Raw genomic sequence first — 23,265 nt, 5'->3', positions numbered from 1 at the left:
AGGTGCGCACGTGCTACTTTTGATTTGAGCCTAAAATAAGTTTCCCGAAACTTACATTCAAAAACGCTGGCTGGTCAATATCGACGCACAAAAAACTATAAAATTAAGAAAGTTCACTAGTAATTTTGAAATGCGAAAAAAAGTTCAGTGTAAGTTAGGGTCGTGTTATAGAAAAAAAAGGCATATTACGCAAACTTTCGAAAACAATTGTTCCTGTTTTTGAAGGTCAGTGAACCGCTAAATACCGTGGTTTCAGTAGGTTGCGACGGAACGATGTTCCGATGTTTTACAGGACGAACAGGATAAAAAGTTGTGAGTGACAGTAAGCCGGTACGACTGACGTTTCGAACGATCAGGGACCGTGTTTCCATGAGTGAAGTGAATTATCCCCCTGAAAATCTCCTTGAATGAATAGAATAGCTGCCAAGAATACATATACTATAGGAAATGTCGCTAATTTATATATCAATTTATCAATTTGACAATCATATGTACAACGACAGTCCCTAAACACATAACTACATGAACAATTAACGCAAAGCGTTTCTTCGCAAACGCCGATCACGCCTGTTCTGAATGTGAAATACAATAGAGCATGGAGGTGTATCTGGTACTTATGTGTAAATGTAGTTCTAACCTCTTGACACCTCATGTTTCGCGATGGAATCTGCAATTGCATGATATCACCGTGGGTGGAGGGACGGTGATGATATGAATTTTCTTGCCACTGTGAGCAAACCAGCACTATCATGTTTATATCGCTGGGAACTATGATATACTTACAAAATACCGCAACCTCAAAGACAGATGCAATGAGCAATTATCATAAAACACATGATGGACTTTCGTCAATTTATAATGGCGCTTCAGTGAAAACTGGGAAATTCCTGAAAAAGTCCACTGACTGGAAACGCCATGATACTGGCCACGGTCCCTCCTGGCACGTATTTTAACATTTATTCCGGGTTAAATTTCTAGATGTTTCGGCATAAAGTCGTAAATTCCGACCGCAAGCCGTTTCGTGTCGGCCTCTCTGTTTTCTAACGTAAGTCGTTTCGGCACGAAAGCCTAAGATTAAAGTTGTAACAAAGTAAAGCTCTAAAATGTATAGTGTCAACATTAGCATGTTCTATCTTACAGGGAACATGGTAAAAAACAGTAATATCTTCACATCATTTTCAATTCTGTGACACAAGTTTATCGATAGCACTAGCCGCTGATAATTCAAAAGCTTGAAGGCAGATCCGTTGGAGAAAAAACAAAATGCACGTAAAAGTAAAGAAAAGAAGGCAAAGGTCAATCAAGCTTACGAATACGACTAGTCAGTCAATGACTGATAAGTTTGCCTCCCCCCCAAAAAAAACAACAACAAGAAAAACAAAACAAAACAAAAAATCGAAACAGGGATGCTGAAACGACTTAGGTCACGATGCCGATGTGACTTGCGGCCGGAAATTGAGATCGTAACGACATGGGCTGAAACGACTGGCTGGAGGCCACCGGTAGGCCACCGGTAGCCAGCGCTACGCAAAGTCTTTTATTCCACAAGCTATCAGTCTTTTTAACGCAAATTTTTATCGTGGTAATTACAGTTGTCAAAGTGTAGGTCAGGCCCAGATCATTCAGCTATATCATGGCTGTGAGGTAATCGGCCTAATGGCTTCCTCAAATATCCGAGAGAATTTCTGAAAATCGCCGTTTGTGAAACTTTCCTTTGACATCTAAACGATGCGATCAGAATTCGTCCGACCTTCGCGACGTCAGAACTACGAGTGAAAGACAAATGATAGAAACATAACTTTTTTCCAAAATGCAGAAAAGCCACTGACATGAACAATTATGCAACAAATCACCGTCCCTCCGTGGGTGGAGGGACGGTGAACAAATGTAGATCGTGTGAAACGGGTACGCTTTTCCCGCAGAGGAAGTCCTTCAAACGGTGTTTTCTTTGTACAAAACGTGTCAATTACCATTGCGCCAGTAAACTCTCTAAACAATCATGAAAAAATATTTCAGCCGACAAACATTGAAGCCAAGTCAGTTCAATTTAGTACAAAATGAGATAAAAGTTCACAGGTCCGCATTTCATAGCCAATATATTCCCCGGAGAAATAACCCATTTGAGAGGTTGTCGGACAAGTGTGTCGAGGTATCGAGAGAACGTACCGGCTATCAAATACTTCGCAAAATAGTAAAGAATGAGCTACAAAATCACTATAAGTTTTAAGTTGCAGGTAGAATAAGTCAAGCAAGCTTGTCGAAGAGAATGTTGCATCGGACATCAGAGGTATCGAAGATAACATCTGACAAGTGTGTCACGGGTGTCGATCGACTAGATGGCTTTCAATTCTACTGGTGGACTCAGAAGGAAAAAAATCAAAGAAAAATTAGTCAAGGAAAGCATTAACGAAATCAAGAAAATCAGTGTATGTCTCATTGTACTTGTCCGTGCACAGTCCCTCCACCCAGGGACCGTGGTCCGCGTAAGCTCATTTTTAACCACAGGCTTTGTTTCTGTATATGATTTTACTGTTGGACAAAAACACCGCAATGCTACGCTAAAATTATAGAATTGATTTCCTTCCCAGAGAACTTGTTTCATATTATGATACGCAGATCGATGGGGAAATAGTTTAATGTTAGGTATTCTTAGAAGTCGGCTGTCCTTTGTTTGATATTATGATTAGCAACTGCACCCTTCGTTCATTTGCATCTAAATGAAGCCGTCTTGGCTTTGGATTTGCACATATGCATGTGAAATGAGATTTCAACCTGTCGTTTTCACGGTTGAAGCGATGTTGTAATCACCGTCCCTCCACCCACCTGGGTGGAGGGACGGTGTTGTAATTAATGGTTCATTGTGTATGCACAGGGGGCAGATGAAAGTCCCCGGGGTGGGAGGTTTTTTGTGCAACGGTTTACCTTATTTGATTTTATTAATTTTGACTGTGATATTTCAAATAAAGCTTTCGAATCCAAACTGTCTGACTGTGTTTCCAACGTCCTTATCTCCTCTTCAACCAGTGCACATACCACTCTAATTGCTGCGCAAACATTGCCAACTTGTATCAGCGTATCAGCGGATTGGCTTATTAAGTCAACACCACATCCGTCCCACATGTGGGGGCGGCTGTGGTGTTGACTCAATCACTTAATCCGCTGATACCGACAACGGATTAGCAAGTTGGCAATGTTTTCGGAGCAATTACATGGTGTATACACACGTTGGAGAGGAGATAAGGACTTGTCGGGTAATATATAAAACAGTCAGACGGTGTGGAGTCGAAATCTTTATTTGAAATACCACAGTCAAAATTAATAAAAGTAATTTTATTAATTTTGACTGTGGTAAAATTAATAAAAGTAATTTTATTAATTTTGACTGTGGTATTTCAAATAAATATTTCGATGATCAAGAAAGCAGTCAGACAGTTTGGAGTTGAACTTTATTTGAAATATCACAGTCAAATTAATAAAATAAAATAAGGTAAACCGTTGCACAAAAAACCTCCCTCCCTACCCCAGGGGCTGATTTCTTTCGCCTATGGTGTATGGTGCGAGTACTATCAGTGTCAAAGAGGTGAAACGATAATGGTGGTGACATTTCGGGCATTCTCCAAAACAGTCTTTTCACTGAAAAAAAAAACAGCCTTTAATTTTAGGAGCGGTGAAGATCGCCCAGGTCCCCTGCTTCAAGCCATCGTTCACTGAGCACTGTTGATCGCCACGATTTAGCTCCGCACCGAAAACTGACGCATCAGCAATACAGTATTTGCATCAAAGCACGTGTTTGCATGACTTTGCGGTCCCATGGCACGCGCCGATAGCATTTTTGTCAAAGGATCAACAAAACATAGCTAAACTTCTGTAAGGCGAAACTAGATTCTAACGCCTCCCCTTGATGATAAACATATAATGAACAGTATCTGATTGGTAAGACAAGAGACGTTACATGACCGCAAAATCTTCACAACAGTCAAAGACTAATTCTCAGAAGCAGTTGTCACTAGTCTCTAACGGTCCCATCCTACGGGTGAGAAGTTACGCAATTTGTGTGATTTGTTAATTTCATGGCCACTCCATTTTGTGGGGTGACGGCGTTATTCGGGTAAAATTCCATGGCCTGGGATCCCCCAGGCCGAAGAAACTGACCAGACCCATAGTGACAGTTGAAAGAACGCTAATTTTCAGGTACAGGTAGTCAACGGAGCTGTTCATCGAAAAGGGGCAGGGGAATCGTTTTATTTTTTAATGGCAGTGGATATTTTAAGGGCAGTGAAACAATATTTTAACTGGATGTGTGGCAGATTTTGTTTGTTAGTTGGTGGGTAAAATCACATGATTGGCGTTTGGAACGGGTTATTAACGACTTGCGAGAGGAAAATGCTCGTAAACTTGTACAGAACAAGAACATTTACGATATACAGCGGAAACGCAGCCAGATGTGTCTCGCGGTAGCTACATGTAAAGAGTACACCAACAACCGCACACTATCCAAAATACAGTCAAAATGTAATAAAGTTGAGGAGAGCTGATGTACATCGGCTTTCATCTGTTTATATTACCAATAAAATCAATTATGAAGTATGAAGCTTTTTATATTTTGTTCTTCCCCGAAGTGTATAGAAAATATACCGTATGGCGACATGTCTGAACTTTTCGTATTGTTTTCCCAGGCATAGAATTCCAATTGCAAAGAGTTAGCGAGTATATAGAGATGGAGCGTTTTACAAGATGGTCTATACCAGACTGCCTGATTAAGTAAAAAAATCCTGCGTGAGAGATTTAGAATTGACGGACGTCCGAATTCTACTTGTCCAGTTTATTATGAATCATTGTACGTAAGCGATCAAGACTTCCAAAGAATTCTATAGACAGGCACGTTTTATAACAACTTTATAATCCTATAATCCGCGGACAACTAAGATCATAATATTTAGCAAAATGCTCTCGTTTCGATTTGTTAGGGTTGCCATCGCAAATGTCGCTCATTTTTTATGACAAATATGTGCAGTCAGCAGACGACACTCTCTTGTGAGTTCAACTTTGTTAAAATTGATGTGACTTGCGACGAAAATTGATTAATTGACACATAACTATAGGAGAGCTGCATTACATTTTGTACCGGTGTGTTTTCGAATATTGCCAATACACTCTCATTAACATTCACCAGGGGCATCAACGACATCAAAAATCGGCTCGGACGTGAGTCAAGGTTGTTTAGCGACATTGCTTAGCAACGCAGCTCGAAAACTTATTCTTGGAAACAGGACGGGAGCATAAGTCAGGGCCGGATTGAGCACAGTACCTATGGAAACCGTGGTTATTTCTTACAAAATATGTGATTCGACTGCGTACTTCTTCTTTTGGCCTTGGACTTTCGCCGCCTTGCCCCAAACGTCAATCAGCAAACAAATCATAAGATAGTTCAGTCACATTAATCTTTACATTTTGATGCATAAATCTTTTGTGATTAATTGTTATTCTGACTACCTAACTCATACACCGGTACCTCCAAGCTCCATCAAATCCCACATCAAGTTGTGGTGAACACCAAGCTCAGTTCCGCATGTGAAATCGCGACCGTGACCCGATGATGATGAATTGCATAAAAAAGTGCTTATATTTCGCTTTTCCCGTCATAGGGGTGTGCCTACAGGTTGATAGTTATTAGGCTATACCAGGCTAATTCCAAAGCTTGTTCAGAAATTGAAACAGATACGATATCCAACTAAAAACCGTGTTTTATACAACTGATTCGTTATCTTTTCGCCTAGACCTTGTTGTGACATCCTTACTTCTGGAGCAACCTGGTTGAGCGCGGCCGAACTACAATATTTCTTCAATGTCTCAAAACATATTGCACCACGTTGGCGCATTGGACACGTCCTTGTATTTTCGTCAGAAACTAAATACAGTAGGTTTGGATATGACATCGGTTATAAATGATGTAATATTAAAATACTTTTATCGATCGACAAAAAAAGAAAGAGAGAGAGGGTATGTTGAATCAAAGTCGGGAGAAACGATACTTTCCACGAATTAATCAACAGTGAGCAACGACCATGAATTTTTATTCAACTTTTAAAATTTAGTTATCGACTTTCTTTGACACCCCCGTTTTTTTGGTTCGGAAATACTGTCTTCAGTCGTTTTGGTACCTCGTAGTATGACTGACACACGATTACAGGCCTTACCCAAAGTTTTAATTAGGCCTAATTGCTGCTATTTTTTACTATTTGAAAAAGACCTCGCCAAATATCCGGTTCAGCCAGGTGCAGCCAACGAACAATTCACTTTTAAAGGGGTCCTTACTAATGATAAGGTATATAGTGTGCACGGCAAGCAATGTGAACTGACTAATTTTCAGTCGAGAGGGTAATTATTCATAATTTGCCCTCCCACTAAAACTTTTTTCGACCTACCCTGCCGCAATCAAAACCACTCCCCACTTATTTTTGCCCGTTCCCCCTCCCTACTATGAATTTTTGAAGCTGCCCTGTGGCGAAAAAAACTTGCCAATTTCCCCGCCCTGGAAAAAAATCCCCTCAAAATGTTGTCATTCCTTTTCCCCTGCAGACATGAAAAGTTATAAGTACTAGCCCTGTGTCCCAATCCCCAGAAACACCATGGCTCAACTTCCCCTGTCCCCGTTTTAAAAGTAGCTTTCTCTCTCCTCGTTTTTCGCCAAGCCCTGTCCCTGACAATCAACCGATATCTGCCCTGCCCTACAAAACAAACACTAAATTTGCTCCCCTGCCACTTTATAAAAACATGTTCCCTGCCTGAGCAAAATTAAAATTTCCTCTGCCCTCAAAAATCGCCTCCGAACAGCTTTTTTCGATGTTCCTGTTCTGTGCACGGGTTTGGCACGTCTGTGTGCCTAACACAGAATATTCATGAGGATAATATTGCGTAAATACAGTACAAGCCGCAGTCTGATAGCACGGCAAAACTTGACCCTCTAGCCTGCTGTCCTTGAGTTTGTACATTTATCTGGTGTAAGACGAAGATGGGGCTAAGTTAGCAATATTCTTGTCTAACGAGAGCGAAAAAATAACATTTTCTTCAAGATTAAGTAAAAATGATAGTTATCATCAAATTCTTCGCAGTTCGTTTCGTGAATATTTGAAAACCTAAGGAGCCGTAAGCCATATTGGTCAAAGGTCAATCAGAAGACCCAGTGTGGTGTTGGCGTGGCGTCGCTTGCACGTACCGCCAACAATGATCAAAATCTCCAGTCGTTCATCTTTTAGCGTTTACTGACATGTCCCGCCCGTGTTTAGGAATGTCTACAGTCTACCCTTGAAATCCTGGACCATCTCGACGACTACGCTGTACGTTTTAATCTAGTACAACTGGAGAGTCGTCCAATCGTGTCGATGTCATGAACTGATTACGTTTTAGAGCTACTAGTACTACCAGAAGCTCAACGGTTCGACAAGCAGCAAGTTTATTCTCCGTTCAATCGGGACGAAACTCGACAACCCATTTTAGCAATTTGGACGGAAGAGGGCAACTCTTTTCGCACAAGCGAAAGGTCGACCCCCTCGATCGCTGCTGAGTTCTGCATCAGCTGGACGGTGGTCGTGTACATACCAGGTACAGGTATGTATAGTTAACTTGTCCTCTTTGTCTTATGTAACCAGCCCAAGTGTCTTTTCTTACATACGTCTACTCCTTCTCGTATAAACGTGTTCAGCAATGTCTTTATCTTGCAAAAATGTCTAACGTTTGTGTTGTTTAAATCATCGATATTGCTGATAAAATTTCAAATAAACAATGAACATCTAATTCCCAGGCAACTTCATGCAAATGTGACCTTTGTGGCGAGGGACTGTACAGAAATTACGGGGGGGGGGGCTAGGGTTGGGGTGTTGGTTGGTGTTTCGAAAATGTAGAATAATCACCCTTCAAAAGTGTTTTCAAGAAAAAGATTGCCCCAACTTTCATTTGTCCTTTGTGTCACAGTCTTATTTGATGTTTTATTAATAACTGACGTAAAATTTCTTATCTGACCTTTGAACTTTCAAAGAATACCCTAAACCTTTAGAAACATGTAATCACTTGGGTGAAAGTCCAATAGCATATTTGTTGTTCACATCTGCTTTCAAACGCTATTCTCACCATCCGGTACTGTTCGAAAAACCAAATTTCTTGCACCAACATTCACTAGTAACCAGCTCAGTCTAATTAAGTACATTAATATCAATAATCAAGCATCTATAAATACACAGATGTGGCTAGTTCTGTATTGAAAAATAAGATTTAATGGTTTCCTCATAGATACAATGTGAAGTGAATCACCGTCCCTCCACCCACCGTCTGGAAACAGCTCCTGTTTCTTTGCTCCGAGCCGCGTTGCTGGTAAATATATATATTACAAAAAATCTCTGAATCTCTGACACCTTAAATGTGACAAGTACGTGAATTCGCATTAAAAATATACTAATTTTATCCAAAATGACCAGAATGCATGGCGATATTCACTACAGCGATTTTGCTGGATAAACTTGTCGAGACCAAAATATATTGTAACATAAGCGTTTTGATATTGAGGTGGGAGCTTCAAGGTTCTTTCACATTTTTATACATAAAAATTCATTTCTTTTCAAAGCTGTCGCGTACTCTTTTGGCCTCCAAAATAGAGCTTGCAAGGAATTGCTGCTAGACAACTGCATGCGACAGTATCCCTTAGTTACACAGCTATATCGGCCGCTAGGTTTGAGTAATGTTAGAATGAAAATCGATTCTAGAAAATAAACTTTTAGGAAGACTTACACCTCGCAATTCCCCATTTTCAAAAATAGGTAATATTACTAAGGACATAGAACATACAATGTCTAAGTTGAAAACATTCAGCGCTCTGCATTATACATTAGACTACTCTGTGCAGTTTATGTGAAGATTTCAGTGCAGGTATGCACAGTATCCTCAGTGTTTGCATGTTTGGGCAAATATTTAATCACAGCACAATCTTTACCTTGTGCAAAATTGCACATACACCAAAATTACTGTATTTTCACAAACTTACTTCAGCTCTGAAGGATGTTGGCTTTTACTGCAGTAGGAAACCATACATTTGTGAAACATATGATGAGTAAATTCAAATTTTAACAGTCATTTTGATTTTGGTAATATTCCTAAGGAACAGAACATGCAACGTCACAGGTGAAAACATTCACCTCTGTCAGTGTTCAATCTGGGATGTCAAAACAGGGGGTCACTGTAAACCCCTACTCCTGTCCCAAGGGGACCATTTTAGAAATTCGGGGGACATCAACACACATGTAAAACCCTTGAATCTTCTGTGGAAAATACTATATTCTGTCAACGTGGGATTTAAAGGGACATAAGCTGTAACTTGTTGCAAGTTTTTCAGTGTTCTGCTTCTGTATATCAACTACTGTGTCTGATCCTAAAAAGTTTGTCATGCTGAAATTTCAAGTATTCTTTTTGTCAACACAGCTTGTATGTGTGTAGTGATCATTGTTTATTGTTTAAAATGAATTCTAGTCCAGGCTTGAATGCAATTTTCAACAATACCGTATTTCGTAGATTATACTCATTTAGGTTGTGTTGATATGCTAAATACTTGGCTTTAAATTACGAATTAGGGATTCAATGCATAAAGTGTAGGAAAACCACAAAACAAAAGTTCTGAAAAATAGCCAAAAGATACAGCTTATGGAGCTTTAAATAAAGTTTATATCAACTCTTAAACATACTGTTAACTTGTATGTATTTGGAAATTAATGTTCTGGAAAATCAGATATGTCCGACCTAAAATATTGCTGTTCAAAACGATCATAGCTGGCCCTAAATGGATGCTTGCCTTGTAGTGTTCAACCTTTGTATGGGTGGTAGACATTGCAGACGCTTCAATTTGAGGACATGCCCCATCATCTTTGTCTAAAACAGGGGTGCATCAACTACTGGCATTAAAAATCCAAGTCGCAACTAGCCTATCGCCATTATGCACAGTCTATTTTGTCTTGTTTACATTCATTAGCCATGTCACATGCACACAGCTCTACCCTACATCAGTCCTTTCTACCCAGCTTCTTATGCACCACCTTATACACTCTCACAAACTTATTTCAACTTGAAAGTTCACCCTTTTCCTGCCAGACAGTATTAAGACTATAACTTCGCAATCAGCCAAGTCAGTAAAACGCGGTATTGAGCCCAAACATGGCGTTTTTTCACCTGCTTGGCTCGGCCTGTTATAGCATCTTTAGTCAAAAAAAATCAAGCTTACAATATTTATGTTTTCTACAGCCTTCAAATGTATAATATTATGTTAAAATACACCATATGGAATATGTTGTGTTTCATTTATTTTAACCATCTTGACCTGATGGTGAAATATGGACTTGGCAGGAAAAGGGTTAGCGCATAAAATAATGCTTAAAGATACTGCTAGTGGGGCTTTAAAAGGCCGTGAGCTGCAACACTGTGAAATTTGTTCAACCTCAAAGTACCTTCAATTTCCTCAAATATTCTTTGCAATCAACAACTTGAATGATATCATCATTAAATATAGCTCAACTGCATTTGCTCGTGGCAGAATAGTCAGAAAATTGAGCACATCTTTGTTAATTTTAAATTTCCCGTCATTTTGAAAATCTTGCCATATTAAGTGAAAAACGAGAATTTTTGGTCAAAGTTGAGATAATCCCTTTGTCTTCCTTTCAGTGGGTTGCACCATGTTATATTTGTAAAGATTGAAATGTGTACATCCACCATTTCGGCGGTTTATCATGTAGTTGCATGGAGGCGGCCATATTTGGGTGCGGAACCAATTTATTATTCGTCTTACTAAAATCTCCTCATGCAGTCCAACTCTGTGGATAATTACACTAGAGTAAACATCTCTGAGTTTAAACATTGCTATGAACTGATTTTCATCTAAATATAAAAATCATAAAAATAATGTCAAAAGTTGCAACTCATCTGCCTTAAAGTACTAGTAAACATGAGAATAATTCTGATCTTACCTAAACATGGTATGTCATTTTATTTTGCATCACTTCATTAATGATATCCAACTTTCTAAATTAATGCAATTTCTGTATCAAATGAAATGTGGTCTTATTTTCAACATGAACATTTTGTATTATTGTATAACCATGGATGTAAAAAGAGTCAATCTTTCATCCATGCTTAGTGCAGTGGGAATCCGATGATGTCAAGCCTTTGTAGGCCATGGGAATGCTATTGTCTGATTCAAATGTGAATACCAATTGATAGCCAGATGAATATGATTATTCACATGAAATATGATGATTCATCATCTGTGTTTCAGATATTTTGATTTTTCACAGTAAGAGTTTTAACTCTTTTATTTATATCCTTGCAAGTTGCAGGCCCCTTGGAGATGTTTATTAGGCACTGAAAAAGTAGGGAAAGGGTAGTGTCCCAAGGAAAGACAGAGTTACACAAAAAGGCATGCCAACAACAGGAGAATAAGAGAGGTATGTACTACAAAGTCTGCACTGATAATTTTTTAGTCTAAACCAGTGAACTTTGAAGGACAAGGTAACCAAAGCACCAGTGTTGGTGAATTATAGTACATGGTAGAACCATCATGACACAAGTAAAATCAATTTTACTTAGTTGAGCTTTGATATTTGGTTATACATTTGCAGAGCACCTAACAGCTTTAAGCGACAAAATCTGCCTTTTTAGCTCCGCTGTCAGAGACGCGGAGCTTATCCGATAGACTGATTGTTCGTCGTCGTCCGTCCGTCAACAATGGTCTTCTTCTCTGAAACCGCAAGTCAGATTTCTTTGAAATTTGGTATGGAGGTTCATAGGAGTGACCTCACTCAAGATTGTTCAAATTGTGGTGAAATTTGCATAATTGTATTTTTGGGGCAATTTTTCCTGTTTTTGGTCAAGAAATCTTCTTCTCTGAAACTTCACGTCAGATTAATTTGAAACTTGGTATAGAGGTTCCTGGAGGTAACCCCAGTCAAGGTTGTTCAATTGTGGTGAAATTTGCATAATTGTATTTTTGGGGCAATTTTTCCTGTTTTTGGTAAAAAAATCATCTTCTCTGAAACCGATCGTCCAATTGCTTTGAAATTTGATGTGCAGTTTACTTAGGGTAACTATAGTCAGATTTGTTCAAATCATGGTGAAATTTGCATATTTGTATTTTCAAGGCAATTTTTGTCGTTTTTGGTAAAAAAATCTGTAAAAATCTTCTTCTTCAAAACTACCAGTCAGATAGCTTTGATATTTGGTACATAGGTCCCTAGGGATGATCTATTTCAGATTTGTTCAAATTGTGCAGAAATATGCAAATTTGCATTTTTAAGGCAATTTTTGCCATTTTTGGTCAAAAAATGTATTTCTCAAAAAGTACTGGTCTGATAGCTTTGAAATTTGGTATACAGGTTTGTATAGATGAACTAAGTAATATATATTGAATTTCTGATGAAATGTGTAATTTTGTGTTTTGGGGGCAATTTTTGCCATTTTTGGTCAAAAAATGTGTATTTCCAAAACTACTCATCTGATAGCTTTGCAATTTGGTATACAGGTTCCTACCGATGAACTTAATGATATTTATTGAAATTATGATGAAATCTGCAATTTTGTTATTTATGGGTAATTTTTGCCATTTTTGGTCGAAAAATGTGTTTCTCAAAAAGTACTGGTCTGATAGCTTTGAAATTCGATATGCAGGTTCGTACAGATTAACTAAATTTGATATTTTGACATTATGATAAAATCTGCAATTTTGTATATTTGGGGCAATTTTTGCCATTTCTGTTAAAAAAATTTGTTTCTCAAAAACTGCAAGTGGATAGCTTTGATATTTGGTGTACAGGTTCCAAGGGATTATTGTAATATGTGATATACTGAAATTATGGTGAAATCTGCAATTTTTATTTTTGGGGACAATTATTGCCATTTTTGGTCAGAAAATTTTATTCTCTAAAAACTACTCGTCAGATAGCTTTAGTGGACGTGTTCTTTGGAATGATCCGATGTAAAAATTCAAATTATGATGAAATCTTCAATTGTATATTTTTGCAGATATTTTAGCATCTTTTTTCTGGCCATTGAAATGAGCTATCAAAGATTTCCACCTTCTTCACCAACATGTGTCAAAAATAGTTATTCTCTACATAAACACAGCGGAGCTATATCGGCCGCTAGGTCGCTTGTTAACCTTCCCTTGAAGATACAGATGTAATCGATTGTTATGCAGCTTATTCAATGTCAAATTTTGAGATCACAATGAAATGTGTAAACCCTGCAAATTATTTTAGAGAAACATACAGATAAAGTATCGCCCAAAGCTTCGCTTTTTTTAGCCTCATTATCGTTTCCGTATCGTTTCCGCATCGCCCAACCCCAAATCCAACATCACTCACTCGTTGTTTGGTATTGTTTCCGTATCGTTTCACTAGCGCATCGCCTCATTCACGGAACTCAAAGACATCAGATATGAGATATCGGGCATGAAAAGTCGATGTCATTTCGTCAAAAGTCATCGAAAATTGAGAATATAGACAAGATTTCATCTAGTTGAAGGTAAATGATCGGTTAATAATCATGAATTCGAACGTCTTGGACGATGTGGGTACGTGATTTAGAGTGATTGGCGCGGCGTGACATATGTAGGCCTACTCAGATTTATACCGTATGCGCACGGTGCGATAGTTTGCCTAAAATTAATTTTATTTTTGATGGATAATTGGTTGCGGAGTGTAACTCTATAGTGTGAATTGCGTAGCAATTATTGAAACACTTGGAAGTTCCCGCTATCAGATTGTTATCAATGTGTTGTGACTAAAGGTCACGGACTTCCTCTACATCATAATTATTCACGTCAATCGGGTTTAAAGGTCACTGTGTAAAGCGTTAGGTGAATTCAAGGTGGCATCACTATATGTGTTAACCTAGTATATGATACACTGCAGTTATTATTTTAGCAATTCTCCTTACTTTGTATGGCCAGTTTTTCTTGTGCGCTTTCAAGGACGTACATGTATTTAAGCTTAAAAATACTAATTTCAGTCATTTAAAATGGTCATCCGCACACAGTACCACACATTTCTGGGTTTCTAGTCAGTGGAAAAGTTGTCCCACGTCATTTTTTGACACTTGTCTCATCGGGCACCGGTACTGGTGTTTCAGTTGCAGTTGCCCAAATGCGACTTTCACTTGCAACCGTTAATGTCTGTCCCTGGTAGAGTGCTATCTTGTTACAAAAATGTTCGCAAATAAAATGGTATACAAACTTCATATCAAATAAAAGCAATTCGTAAAAGAAACGCATTATAATCACAATATGTTTCAACTTGTTCCCATTTTTGTGTGTTGAAGCAACATTTCATGAATGGATAATGTCGGACATATGGGGTCGGACACATGTATTTGATCTTTCATTTTGTATACCTTTACTCTCAAAAACATCGGCAATGCCAGGCGGCGAAATTCCGAAGGCGGCAACTTTGCTGTTGCATTTTTGAGTGAATAATATGCCGTGGCCAATTGGGACCATGAAATTGACTTGATACGATGCAGCGGCGATGTTTAGGCTGATACGATGCGGAAGCAATGCAAGGCTGATACAGAGGCGGTAATGAAACGATATAGAAAATAAACAAACTGATGCGACAGCAATGTCGGAAATGATACAGAGGTGATCTGAGGCGAAGTTTTATGCCATACTTTATCTGTATTGTTGAAACAACTTAAGGGGCTCTTAGATTGAGTTCAAAACACAAATGTACATAGCATAACATACAATAATAGCATAGTCAAACTCAGGATGAGCTTTTAACACTTTTAACAGCTTTTAACTGGCCAAAATATTGTTGAAGGAATCCATGAAGTGTATTTTATGAACCTTGCCTGGGAACACAACTTTGAAACAATATCACAAGACAAACTCATGTCCAAGAGTTGCAAATTTAATATTGAAAGATGAAACAAGCTTACAATGTATGCTCTGATAACATGTTCCAGATTACACGATGTGCTAAAAAACATAGTTTTATCTTTTATTAACATTATACGAAACTGTTTTTGGAACAACCAACTGTGTGCAAGAAACTCTTGCCTTATTTCACAAAATGTAACTTAATATACATTTTTTCATAAAAACATTTTGCATAGTCAAAACAGCTTCAGTGTTGCACCCGCTGGGAACAAGGATATAGTTCTTAACTAGTATTTACTTGATGGCTGAACTGACAGTTATTGAACAGTATTCAACAACAGTCAGTCCATGCTTCAAGTATCTCTATTATACTTCAAACTTTTCTGTATGGCTGTCTATATAATTTCTTGAAAATTATATGAAATGTATATAACACGATTGGAACTAATTTGGGATAATTGGATTTTCATATTTTTCAAATTTCTCAAAGATGTTAGGTGCCGTATAGTTGAATGTTGCAATATTACAAAATACTGATAAAAACAAGTGCGTAACGTAAAAAGAAAAGTAGATGAGGGTACATTTGTAGATGAAATCGACATTACTTCATCCAATTATCCCAAATTAGTTCCCATTTTGTTATATGCACTCCAAATAATGCATGATATTGAAAAATCATTTGAAATGGTAATTGACAATGAGTCTCCTTCAAAGCATTTTTTCAAAATTTTTATTTTAGTAGTCTACAGTTTTCTCTACACATGTGAGCTATGCCTGGCTTGACTAGGGAATCTCTGTTGGTACAAATCAGAATGAATCATGGGATATTTGTAGTATGGGTTGGGTCTTTGCATAGTTAGCACTATTAGATATACAGAGTCAACAATTTTGTCACAATAATTGTACAAATGTACTAATGGGTTCAAATAAAATTTAAAAAGCAAAACTTACTTTAGTTGAGGGTTATGTAAATTGACAGTTCCATTCTGATGTGCTCAAAGGTCTTTGGACAAGGGTGCCAATGTTAAAATGATACTTGAATTTCCTTATGTACCTAAGCATAGGTGGAATGGAAGGCAACATAATATGTTCAAATCAGTAATAAGTCATGATACCAGAGTTGTTCTTAAAATATTGTTAGTTATGACAGTGACTTTATGTATTATGCCATCATTTATCTCACTCTTTGCATTATTTTAAATAACCATCATTTATCATTTCTACCTACAGATTTTAAAGAGGAGAAGTGCAGTGATCAATGCAGATGAGAAGGGTTTCTGGAATGATGTAACTGCAGACCTGATGTCTGATGAGGAGGTCCCACCAGATGGAAGGATAATTGCCTCCAGGCCTTCTTGGCGATCTGACAAACTAAACGATTTGATAGGATAGACACACTCAATCAGCGAATGCTTAATGACTCTAATTCAAGACACTACATACTGCAGAGGAAGTATGGCAGAGCCAGTGAGAGACCACCTGATAACAACAGTTCAGTGACAATTGTGTGAGACAGAACAGTGATGCATAGCTTTTCTGAGTAATTATCCATCATCCCTCTGTTGGTCAACAACTGATTTGTTCTCAATTTTAATTGCTTTACTTGAAAAATAGTACACAGAGCTGGTGTTGTAAGTTCAGTGAAATATAAAGTCATTAGCTGGCACAGGTCAGTTGACACCAAGAAAAGTTTAGTATAACCAAGGCATAACTTACAAATACTTCACAAGTACATCTTTGAAGTACTGCTGAAATTTGTCACTTTGATGTATCTGGATTTGTGTCCTCAAGAATTTATCAAGGTGCAGTTACAGTGTTTAAACATGCTGAAACAAATGTGAGCCACACCGTGTTACTGATGGTATTTTTCTATTTCTTGTCCAAAAATTTCTCTGAAATTGCTTGTCAGATTGCTTTGAAATTTTAAATGCAGGTCTCTTAGGATAATATAATTGAAGCAGTAATCAGTTTGTCCTGAGATATGCAATATTGTGTTTTTCAGAGCAATTTTTCCTAGTTTTTGAGATTTTGATTAACTGAACAAAAGCTACGATTTAACAGTGCACATACATGTATGTGATAAGTAAGAGTCATTTAAACGTACACTGCAAAACAAATTCACCCCGCGACAGTTTCTGCACAGGCCCTGATACAAACTGTGATACAGGTCTGTGTCAGCAAACACAGAAGGAGTTCTATCAGGGGTTGATGCACATGTCTGTATCCAGTACTGTAAACACATGGCTGTATTTCTACCTGTTACAGCACCTGTACACAGTGCTGTGAACACTGATCTCTAACAGGGTCTGAAATTTTTCAGTGTTCAAACAATAACATTTCTTTCTGCTTCTATCATCAAAATTTGCCAATTTTTACAACAAATTTACACCCTGAAATCCATACAGATTTTCAGGCCCTGCAGCTGACACACCACTGTACGCACACCGGTGGTTCAGTGCTGCAATTATAGGTCTTGATACAGTCAGAATTTACAGCATTGTATACAATCCTGTACCACCATGAATCAGAATTTACACAACCCTAAAATCTGACAGGTTTTTACTGGTCTTGCAAAAAGGTTATTTATCTGGGCCTGTTACAGGTAATGATTATCCTCTGTTACAGGCATGTGTCTGCATTTTCTTGCTGTGTAGATAGCTTGAGTGCTTCATTTTCAATCAAGAAACTCTTGAAATGATTTTTTATTCCTATATTTAAAGGTACACATAGTTGATCTTGTAATTTGGTGAATTACACAGTCATTAGTTGGCACATCTCAATTGACACAAAGTAAAATGTACATAATTTAGGAATACTACACATGTATATCTTTAAACGTATGCCAAAATTTACAGCATACTGTAAAGAGCATTAATTTTCACCAGGATTTAATTTCACTATTTTGCTGTTTGGACACATGATTCACTGGTTTTATTTTCACAGATCAGGCCGTGAAACAATGAATTCTATTATAATTTAAAATTGTCATAGGGGTTTAATTAAGCAGATTTTTAGTTGCTTGTTGTATTTTGGGTTATTTTCCTGATTTTGTTTAAAATAATTTCTCTGAAACAGGTCAACAGATTGCTTCAAAATTTTGTATACAGGTCAATAAGGATGATAATGGTAAGATATCAATTGTTCTGATGAACCATATTTCTCCCTGTTAGGCTCAGGCATATTTAAAAGTGACTGCATTAATTGATATTAGAGTTATCAAGGCTATGGAAATTCTTTTTTTACAGTATTGAAGATAACTTTGAATGTGTCTCAGGAAAATTGTTCTGAATGTTTTTTGTCTGTATTTTTTAATCAGTGTAGTTTACATAATGCTTTATATTGCCTTTTATTTATTTTACTAACATTTACACATTCCTTTGGAATAAAGAAGAATCATTTACAGTGATCTTGGATTTGTGTATCTAAATTGCAGTATAGTTTTCAGATGCAATCTGTACTCTATTTTGCTGTAGAAAGCATCATTACATTGGTGTCTTCACTTGTAAAAAGTACTCATTGTGTATACACACACACACACACACACACACACACACACACACACACATATATATATATATATATATATATATATATATATATATATAGTGTATGTGATGCCTGTATGAGTAGAAATACATGAGTCAAAAGCTACAAAGCATTACTGTTATTTGAGGACCCACCCCCACACCCCAGTTCCCCCGAAGCCAGTGTTGGATAATTATGTAAAAATTGGTGAATAATAAGTATGAATATATGCGGCAACTGACCCTCCCATTATTATGTAATCAATCAATCAAGCCAAAAGTACTGGTCCCTTGATTCTCTATAAATTAGAGAATCCAGTAGTATCCTGAAATACATATATAATGGATAACACGTGAATCCAGCAGAATCCTGCAATGGATTAAGCAATGGATTCTGTTCAGTATCCGACAGAAACCATTGACCACCAGAATCCACTGGCATACATAATGTATATTGTAGTATTCTGGTGGATTCTTGAAGTATCCAGAACAATATACAGAAGAATCCTCAATGGATTTTTCACTTTTGGCACAGTGTACCGGCTAGATAAGTAGTTGACACCAGTTAGTGTTTGACAAGCCTGCAGCTACTGTTCCCAGGCCCTGGGACGGCTAACCAACCAGATCAACACAAACCAAACCCATGGTAAAATAGTAAAGTAAACAAAATTGTGTCACAGATCATGAGTTTGGTTCTATTACCCTCTCACCGTCCCCTCTAAAGATGCCAAATTAACGCAATTCAACTATAGACAGTAGAGGGAGCCCACTCTACTGTTTATGATAACAAGAACATCTATCATGTGATAAAGATTTCAGGAGCCATCGACGTCGTGACCATTTCATAGTTAGTTTCGTTTGTCGGACCACGCGGATGTTCACTTTCCTGTCTCAAGGCTGAAATTTATGCATGTGCGTCAATGGACAAACGTATTCACTTTATTGCCAAATTGGGCGTTAAAAACCCAGCGTACTCAGTTTGTACTGACCCAATATTACTGTTGAACGCTACATATGATTGTATCACAAAATACGATTGAAATTCAAAATCGTCGAAGTAAATAATAAAATAACGCCACCGATATAAAATAGAGAGGTCAATCACGAAATTTACAAGAGACATCTTTAATATGTGCATGGCGGTAGAAGAGACTGCTTCAAAGGATGGTCACCCATTAATTAGAGTATTATTTTGAGGTCCCGACATCGACTAATTCTTCATCAGGTATTTCTATGTCGTAAATCACAAATTAAAACATATTGAATATGGGAATCATGTAAAAAATCAACAAGGTCGCAGTTACAAGCTACCTGTGAAAGGTCGCAATCGACTACTATCGATGGACGAAGCGTGTCGCCCCTGAACAGAAATAATTATATTACTTTTGTGAAAGGCATGTAAAAAATTAAGAGAAAATAGCTTCAGGTCATAAGGACCTGCACCAAGCCAAAGCTTCAGGTCCTTACAGAAAACTGCCGGTCCTCAATAAATGCCGTTGTTAACGACCATTAAAGTTAACTTCTCCACCGATACTATGCTTTTGAATGTTGTAATATTTAATTTTTCATATCCTTTTATCAATAGAGTCAGTAAGTATTCACTCCAAAGGACTATTTTTCACATAGATTGCAGAATAGTGTAAATGAATGATCATGAAATATTCATCTACATGATCAGGAATCTGAAAAAGATCACAGCCCTCATCTTCCTCAAGGTCATGCGCACACATTTATCAATGTTTTCCATCACCGGGGGGGGGGGAGAGACCACCGGGGGGGGAGAGACAACGGGACTAACAGGAGAATTTGACATTTTTCCTAGCCATGTCAAATCCCCTACTCTCGGACTATAAAATGATGTCAAACACCCAGGGGCCGGGGAATACAGGCTCATGCACTAGCTACATGTGGCTGATGATAGCGAGAAATTTTTTCTATTGTAACTTTCTATGGGAATGGTGTTCTCTACATTGCTGTGTACAATAGCGCTGTTCACGGTTACACGTTTGTTCCTAAATATAGCTGTACGCGCGCGACATCGGACACACAGCTTGAAATGCGGACAAATTTTATCAATGTTGCACACATGGCCGTTTTTGCAGGTTGTACTCTGAGTCCTGAATATGCCTTTTATTATTCATTGTTACACTAGCAGTCGATTTTGCATGCGCAATTTCAATTTCTAAAAATGCGGACAAATGTTAATTTTTGCATATTAATAAGAACAGTGACGTAAAGTTATTAAAATGACTCTGAAAAGTTTGACAGACCTCGATACTGCTGAAAACCATCGACACAATCAGTTAATGATACCGTAAAATCTTAAAAGACGTAATTTTTGCGACATTTAGGCCTACAGTCCATGATGACGCTGAGTTTTGCCTGCCTGTCGTAAAACGGTATACATCGAAACAATTTGAAGCCCTACTCTCGGCCTCTGAGAATATACACGACAGACAGTGCAACTCGACAAAACTGTTAATGATAAGGTCGCTCTGTTTTATAAAATGCACACTTGTTATCACGATATGTCGTGGTAAGAGTACGGCCTTGTGAACTTTGGTAAAGACCAAAGTAAAGACCAACAAGCGAGCAAGATGTTCTAGCGGTCCACAAACAAACGCAGCGAAACTTGAACTTGACTGTCGACTGCAGGTAGTGCAATTGGGCTGTCGTGTAACATCTAGTCCTTGTTCAAAACTTGAGGTAAACAAATACCTCCATGTTCAAAACCAAATATGATTAGTACAGCACTGTTCTCGTAGTAGGTTTTTGTCTTAAACTCTTCTGTGAACCGTTTATGTTTTTAACGCTTCAATGAAAAATCAAAGCAAAGAAAATAGAGTCAGTTTGATAAAACGAAGGGCTGTATTATGTACATTTGTGTACATGTAAATTCCGAACACTTAAAGTGTGGAACTAGTGAAGTAGAACTGGGTGTTGTTATCATATGACACAGATATGCTAACATTACCAGGGTTACACTCTCTAGACGAGTATTTTTATAATATTGTGTCACATTGTTGCACCAAAATCAATCCATTCCATCATTGCTAGAATCTGCATGCACGGACGTAATTCATACTGATCTGAATGTAATCAGTTGCACCGTGCTATGCGCGTCGATCGGAGGGGTTAGACTTTTTGTAAATGTAAAAGTCGCAAGACAAAAATTACTATGTTGCGACATTGTCAACTCCCACCACCCCCGGTCTGGTGTACCATAGAGATCAAATTCCCCACTACCAGGACACGAAGTGCGATCAACATCCCCTGTTGCCCCGCACTCCCACGGTGGAAAACATTGATAGGTGCATGACATTCAAGTCTGAATCGCATGATTCAGAGTCAGTATATCTGCATCTGTGACAGGTCTTGACGGAGAAATTTTCATCATTTATTCCAAATTTCAGTCGGTCATAAGGACCGACATGTTGCCAAAAACCTTCGGCCGACGAGAAATCTGTCGGTCTCGGACCGTCGGACCGACGTTAATTTCGCACACTGCTTATAACTGAATGTGTCATTCTAAAATCGTGAGGTTCGAGTCTTGTACAAGTAAAGAAATACGTGAACTTCAGTCAAACAGTTGAATATCGCGTTTTCTGATATGTTGAATCGAGCATTCGTCGTTCTTCGGTGGCGACTGGCCGTTGAACTACTATAATAACGATGATAGACAACCCAGCAGCACGCTGTTTGTCCGCGTGATTGAGTTTATAAACAGGAAAAAGCAGTTGGTGATTCGAAAAAAGCACTTTCGTGGTTGTTTAAGTTTTTTCAAATTCATGGAAATTATTCTATTATTTTCTATTTTGGTTTCTTTAAATTTATTGCATAAGTGTATAATTACCTTATTCAATATCGTTTTCAAGCTATACTGACATGAATTTGTGCTGTGAAATATCGCATACTTTTCAATCGAGATTTACTTCGACCCTGGACTTCGACTCATTTCATAAGCAGTCCACCAATGACAAATTATGTCTGCTCTATATAACTGTTCGTGATAGAGGGACCGTGGTCTGCTCTATAAGAGCGCCGGTACAGATTGAAAAACAAATGCTAGGTCAACATTGGGTTTACATTGTAAATCACAGCATCTGCATTCTAATGTAATATAGCAAAACTTTACGTGCGTTACCCGTATCACGTTCCCTCTTTACCCGCATAGAATTACATAACGATAAGCTTTTCCAAACCGGGCAGAGCAGACACCGGTGCGATATTTTGTCGCTTTAAAAGTTCGAACTATTGGCATATTATTTCTAATTTCTACTGAGAGGCATGTTGCTCGCTCAACTGTCGAAACAAAAAGACGTCGCAACCATTCTCACAAAAAAGGCAGAAAACTTTTGGTGACGTACAGGAACGTAATGTTCATTGCATGCTTTAAACCGTACAGTATAAAGCGGGAACAGTTTTGATTGCCAGACTGCACTGGGCATATGCAGACATAAAAGTCATCTGACATTTTTATCGTCAGTCGCAATTAGTTCGGAGCGGATCGATTTTGAATGTCGGACTTCATTAGGTGCAGACGAACATGTAAAGTGTTATCAGAAAAGACGTAATTTTTGGATTTTCGAAGTAGGCCAAGTTTGATTGAGACGGGGTCAGTTTGAATGTCAGACTATACTTTGCATAGAGACCACGTCAATTCGAGAAAAAACGCAAAAAACCTGTTTTGTTACTTCGACGCGACGGTATTTGATAATTAAACGTGCATTAACCTAAACGCAGGCATATTTTATTACCTAGTGATAATGTCGATCGGGAATGACAATTGTTCAAAGAAAAGTTCCGAGAAAAATAAAATAAATAAATAAAATAAAT

At 37.9% G+C, this 23,265-nt stretch overlaps 1 long non-coding RNA gene across 1 annotated transcript; it reads left to right on the top strand.

Annotated features, from left to right (window-relative positions):
• Positions 1-7,154: 7,154 nt before the first annotated feature.
• Positions 7,155-16,990, top strand: LOC139130079 (uncharacterized). Its single transcript, XR_011551777.1, has 3 exons — positions 7,155-7,608; positions 11,370-11,477; positions 16,136-16,990. It is a non-coding gene; the product is annotated as an uncharacterized lncRNA (long non-coding RNA).
• Positions 16,991-23,265: the final 6,275 nt, after the last annotated feature.

The sequence above is a fragment of the Ptychodera flava genome, chromosome 1 (assembly GCF_041260155.1).
Source record: "Ptychodera flava strain L36383 chromosome 1, AS_Pfla_20210202, whole genome shotgun sequence".
NCBI classification, from domain to species: Eukaryota; Metazoa; Hemichordata; class Enteropneusta; family Ptychoderidae; genus Ptychodera; species Ptychodera flava.
This window is presented reverse-complemented; position numbering and strand designations above follow the sequence as displayed.